Genomic DNA, 6000 nt, shown 5'->3' with positions numbered 1-6000 from the left:
TAACCGATATTAAATATGTCTCTCGATACTGTTTCTCTTACCTTAAAATCCACCGTCGTCACACAACCTAAAAATTAACCTTCGATCCCACCATCCTTGAAATCTAATGCTCCATCCACAACCTCCCTTTCCTCTCTGAAGTCCGTGCACTTGGTGTCCCCCAAGGATCTATCCTCGGCCCCTGCAGAGTCAATGGATGGGAGGCGTGACGTACTGGGCTATGTTCACAACTCTGCAATTTCGTAGGGTCTTGGGCCGAGCAGTTGCCATTCCAGGCAGTGATACAGCCAGATAGGATGCTTTCTATGCTGCACCTGTAAAAGTTGGTAAGAGTCAATGTGGACATGCCGAATTTCCTTAGTTTCCTGAGGAAGTTTCTTTGGGCAGCACGGTAGCATGGTGGTTAGCATAAATGCTTCACAGCTCCAGGGTCCCATGTTCGATTCCTGGCTGGGTCACTGTCTGTGCGGAGTCTGCACGTCCTCCCCGTGTGTGCGTGGGTTTCCTCCGGGTGCTCCGGTTTCCTCCCACAGTCCAAAGATGTGCGGGTTAGGTGGATTGGCTATGCTAAATTGCCCATAGTGTCCTAAAAAAGTAAGGTTAAGGGGGGGTTGTTGGGTTACGGGTATAGGGTGGATACGTGGGTTGAGTGGGGTGATCATTGCTCGGCACAACATCGAGGACCGAAGGGCCTGTTCTGTGCTGTACTGTTCTATGTTCTATGTAAGTATAGGCGCTGTTGTGCTTTCTTTATCGCAGCATCGATGTGGGTGGACCAGGACAGGACCAGTCCCCGAACAGGCGCCGGAATGTGGCGACTAGGGGCTTTTCACAGTAACTTCATTTGAAGCCTACTTGTGACAATAAGCGATTTTCATTTAGGGGCTGGTTTAGCACACTGGGCTAAATCGCTGGCTTTTAAAGCAGACCAAGGCATGCCAGCAGCACAGTTCAATTCCCGTACCAGCCTGAGGAAGTATAGGCGCTGTTGTGCTTTCTTTATCGCAGCATCGATGTGGGTGGACCAGGACAGGACCAGTCCCCGAACAGGCGCCGGAATGTGGCGACTAGGGGTTTTCACAGTAACTTCATTGAAGCCTACTCGTGACAATAAGCGATTTTCATTTCAGATTGTTGGTGATGTGAACACCTAAGAATTTGAAACTGCTAACCTCCACCTTGGCCCCGCGAGGGGTGTGTACAGTACTTTGCTTCCTGAAGTCAATGACTAGCTCTTCAGTGTTGCTGATATTCAAGCAGAGAATATTGTTATTGCACCACTCCACTAGGTTCTCTATCACTCTCCTGGTACCGGTATGATGATGGGCTTCTTGAAGCAGGTGGGGATGGAGTAAGGAGAGGTTGAACATGAACAAATCATCGCATAGATGATTTGGAGTTGGGGACCAAGGGCAATGTGTCCATGTTTGCAGACGACACTAAGATGAGTGGTAAAGCAAAACGTGCAGAGGATATTAGAATCTGCAGAGGGATTAGGATAGATTATGTGAATGGACTAGGGTCTGGCAGATGGAATACGATGTTGACAAATGTGAGGTTATCCATTTTGGTTGGAATAACAGCAAAAGGGATTATTATTTAAATGATAAAATATTAAAACATGCTGCTGTTCAGAGAGACTTGGGTGTGCTAGTGCATGAGTCACAAAAAAGTTGGTTTACAGGCGCAACAGGTGATTAAGAAGGCAAATGGAATTTTGTCCTTCATTGCGAGACGGATGGTGTTTAAGACTAGGGAGGTTATGCTGCAATTGTATAAGGTGTTAGTGAGGCCACAGCTGGAGTATTGTGTTCAGTTTTGGTCTTCTTGCCTGAGAAAGGACGTACTGGAGAGTGTGCAGAGGAGATTCATTAGGTTAATCCCAGAGCTGAAGGGGTTGGATTACGAGGAGAGGTTGAGTAGACTGGGACTGTACTCGTTGGAATTTAGAAGGATGAGGGGGGATCTTATACAGTAGTCCCCCGTTATACCGCGCTCCGCAATACCTGCGGTTCACGATATACGGCGGGGGGGCTTATGGACCCCAACTGTCAGCTTCCCTCTCCGGATCATAGTGAGCCGGCCGCTGAAATTGACACTGCCGGCTGCTCTCTCCCTCCAATCAGCCGGCAGTGTCAATTTCAGCGGCCGGCTCACTTTGATCCGGAGAGGGAAACTGCTCTCTCACTGAAACAATCAGCCGGCCGCTGAAAATGACACTGCCGGCTGATTGGAGGGAGAGAGCAGCCGGCCGCTGAAATTGACACTGCCGGCTGCTCTCCCTCCAATCAGCTGGCAGTGTCAATTTCAGCGGCCGGCTCACTTTGATCCGGAGAGGGAAGCTGTTCTCTCACTGAAACAATCAGCCGGCCGCTGAAATTGACACTGCCGGCTGCTCTCTCCCTCCAATCCAACTTTTAAGTTGTTAAAAATGCAGCAGTGCTTGTTTTAATTAGATCCACGATGGGGGTTTTAAATTTATTTAAAAATCTATGCATGCGCTTCCCATTGTGAGTCTGCGGGGGTCTGACCTCTCCCCCCGCCCCCCGTAGACTCACAATGGGAAGCGCATGCATAGATTTTAAAATAAATTAAAAACCCCCATCGTGGATATCCGTGGCTCGGATGCAACGCGGGTGGCTGTCTTGGACCCCAACACCCGCGTTATAAAGGGGGACTACTGTAGAAACATATAAAATTATTAAGAGGATAGGGTAGATGCGGGCAGGTTGTTTCCACTGGCGGGTGAAAGCAAAACTAGGGGGCATAGCCTCAAAATAAGGGGAAGTAGATTTAGGACTGAGTTTAGGAGAACTTCTTCACCCAAAGGGTTGTGAATCTATGGAATTCCTTGCCCAGTGAAGCAGTTGAGGCTCCTTCGTTAAATATTTTTAAGATAAAAATAGATAGTTTTTTGAAGAATAAAGGGATTAAGGGTTATGGTGTTCGGGCCGGAAAGTGGAGCTGAGTCCACAAAAGATCAGCCATGATCTCATTGAATGGCGGAGCAGGCTCGAGGGGCCAGATGGCCTACTCCTGCTCCTAGTTCTTATGTCCGCGAGGACATCTGCCAGCTATCCGCGCAGGATCTGAGTTTTAAATCCCACTCCCACAGTCTCTCCCTCCTCTCTGGGCTGAAATCCAAATAAAGTGTCAGATAATTCTTTCTGTATCTTTTTAACAAATTTGTACAAGTAAAGATATGAATATGTTTGATATTTCACTTTTTTTGTGACTTGTGACAGATATTAATCTGAATCACCCTGTTTTCTTGTTCGCTCCCTGACTTATTAACTTAATAAAATATGGAGAAGATTGAAGCCACTCTTCGATCCCTGCTCAATTTCCATTCCTGCCATATGGACTCCATTTCCTCTCCCTGGCAATAGCCTAAGATGAAGTCAGTCTCTTTGTAACCTTGGTTTCACATTTGACCCCAAGATGAGCTTCTGACCCCATGTCTGTGCCATCACTAAGACCACTTGTTTCCACTTACGTTACACCACCGATCTCGCTCTTGACCCCGTGCACCTGCTGCTGAAAACATCGGCCACGCCATCGTCACTTTCAGACTCGACTATTCCATTACACACCTGGCTGCTCTCCCACATTCTAGCTCTGTAAACTTCAAACCATCCAAAAATCTTAATTCATGGCAAGTTTTTTTACCCTAACATCTGTGTGCTCCCTGTTTGTATTGGCTCCCAGTCAATTCTCACCCTTGTTTTCAAATCCCTCTGTGGCCTCATCTATCCCTGTTTCTGCAATTTCCTCCAGCTCCACAACCCCCTGAGATATCTGCACAGCTCTGATCCTGTACACCCCCCGATTCTAATTATTCTCTGTCTCTCACAAATTAGGTTCTTTTCCCGTCAGTCTGGTCTCAATAAAATTCGAGATGGATTTATAGGTAACAATTATTATTTATTTTAACCAACTTGCAAGTACGACCCACTCTATTAAGGGACAGGACACAACCTCGGTCTCCTGTATCTTCCAGAGCGAGTGGGAACAAAGGAAACAGAATTTTTCTTACATGCACATTCAGGTGGCATCAAGTTTCACATATATGACCAAATAAGGCAACAGTACTGAATGCAAGATTCCAATAGGTCATCCCTATACACTACCTGACCTGGCCATATGTCCTGATTGGCTCACTTCGCATTTCTCAACCCTGAGGCCCTCTATTACCCAGCATTCTTTCCATCCCCCTCTGCAGGAGGATCTGGCCCTAACAACTGCCCATCCCCCCCTCTCTTCAGCCATGCTTTGCTCAGTTCCTTTGTTCATTTCCTTATAAACTCACTACCCTACTCTCCGACTCATAGACACGGATTTATCCTCTACATTATCCTAACTAATTATCCCATTTTGTATCACATTTGTTTGTTCAATTCCTCATCTCCACTTCATTTTCCTCCTTTCAGACTCTCTTTAAAACTCACCTCTTTGACCAAGATTTTGGTCACCTGTCCTAATATCTTCTTTTGTGTCTGGGTGTCTCACTTTGTTTTATAGCCCAGCATCGACACTGCGCATGCTCCAACTCACAGCCCAGGGAGTGATTGACGGCAGCTCTAGTCCAATAGGAAGAGGCAGGCGGGTCTTGAAGACTGAACAAAGCAGTTCAACCTCCAACCAATTAAGTGAATGAGGGGCGGGGCTGAGTCCGGTCTCCCACGTGAGGTGAAACATGCGCAGTACCAATGACAACTCAGGATTCAGGCGGTCGGGTGGAAATCCTCAGCCGGTCTGATCCCGCTCTGTGAGTCATAAGGGAGGGATGGAGCCAGCGGATGGGTCGGGAGGCTTCATAAACACTCCGTGTAGGCACCACGCTCCGAATATGAAGCTTGGATACGGCAGTTCAACCGGCGAAAGCTGCTCGAGCTTTTCCCCGAGTCAGGCCCGGGTGGCCCGGCGCATGCTGAGGGAGCGAGAGCCCCGGCTTTGCTCCGCCTCCCATTCACTCTGATTGGATGGAGGACGAGCTGCTCTCCGTCGGTCCTCTAGCCCCACCCCCTTTTCCGATTGGTCCGCACCTGCCGTCAATCAGTCCCCGGGCATTGTGAGCTGGAGCAAACCCTTCACAATCATGATGTGGAGATGCCGGCGTTGGACTGGGATGAGCTCAGTATAACATAGAACAGTACAGCACAGAACAGGCCCTTCGGCCCTCGATGTTGTGCCGAGCATTGTCCGAAACCAAGATCAAGCTATCCCACTCCCTGTCATTCGGGTGTGCTCCATGTGCCTATCCAATAACCGCTTGAAAGTTCCTAAAGTGTCCCACTCCACTATCACAGCAGGCAGTCCATTCCACACCCTAACCACTTTCTGAGTAAAGAACCTACCTCGGACATCCCTCCTATATCTCCCACCCTGAACCTTATAGTTATGCCCCCTTGTAATAGCAACGTCCACCCGAGGAAATAGTCACTGAACGTCTAAAAATCTTCCACCCACTAAAGTTACTGACCATTGATTGAGTCTTGGAAGGGGGGAGGGGGGGGGGGGACCAGCAGATTCACACAGGCTGAAGTTGGTGTTCTGCAGCTGCACCCCGGCAAGAATATCTGTTTGCTCTTTTTTAAATCATGGATGTAATTTTCTACAATGTGATTCATCTCAAACCTTTCAGCTTCTCAACTGGTTCCATGGAGCTACTGAGGAAGGGGCAGCCTGTGGCATTTCCAACAACTCTGCTCATTTAATAACTTTGTTGATGTAAGTTATGAACCATTGTGTAGAAACCCAGTCCCTCTGTAATAAAACAATCTCAGATGTCTCCCCTTTCGTACTGGGTTTTATTAAATTACGCTTTACACCGTTCAACGATAATAATCTAATAATTTAGCCCTAAATCATCAAAAAGAAAACCACTCTCGAGGTAATACAGGTCACATGGAAGAAACAAAACAAACCTATTAACAATTTACTTAGACAAAAAGTTAAAAATAAACTACCTGTGCCTCTCTTCGGCATTGTCGATCAGAG

General features: G+C 47.5%; 1 long non-coding RNA gene across 1 annotated transcript; it reads left to right on the top strand.

Moving 5' to 3' along the window:
- The first annotated feature begins 2931 nt into the window (after positions 1–2931).
- On the top strand, positions 2932–5791 carry LOC119951180. The gene is made up of 2 exons (XR_005457537.1): positions 2932–4768; positions 5645–5791. It is a non-coding gene; the product is annotated as an uncharacterized LOC119951180 (long non-coding RNA).
- The last annotated feature ends 209 nt before the right edge of the window (positions 5792–6000 follow it).

This window comes from Scyliorhinus canicula, chromosome 17 (assembly GCF_902713615.1).
Source record: "Scyliorhinus canicula chromosome 17, sScyCan1.1, whole genome shotgun sequence".
NCBI classification, from domain to species: domain Eukaryota; kingdom Metazoa; phylum Chordata; class Chondrichthyes; order Carcharhiniformes; family Scyliorhinidae; genus Scyliorhinus; species Scyliorhinus canicula.
Note: the sequence above shows the minus strand (reverse complement) of the source record. Positions and strands in the feature narration are given on the sequence as shown.